Source organism: Apis dorsata, unplaced genomic scaffold, assembly GCF_000469605.1.
Source record: "Apis dorsata unplaced genomic scaffold, Apis dorsata 1.3 scaffold_56, whole genome shotgun sequence".
Lineage (NCBI taxonomy): Eukaryota > Metazoa > Arthropoda > Insecta > Hymenoptera > Apidae > Apis > Apis dorsata.
Window position 1 is genome coordinate 951241 of NW_006263356.1, and position 270 is coordinate 951510.

The following is a 270-nucleotide window of genomic DNA, read 5'->3' on the forward strand; positions in this document are numbered from 1 at the left end:
AAAATCAAAGTTAATAAAAAACAAAAAAATTAACTTACATGAATAGAGGAATTCTGAATTTGGAATAAAAAATTGATTTAAAAGAAAACTATCAATATAATAAAGAAAAGTTATTTTCTTTTTATTTTTCTTTAGAAAGATAAAATTTAAAAAAAGATTTAAAAAACAAATTATATAAATGTATAAAAAAAATGTCTTAATTTCAATAGTTATATAATTTGTTATTATATTATATTATAAAAACTTAGATATATATATATATGAATATAT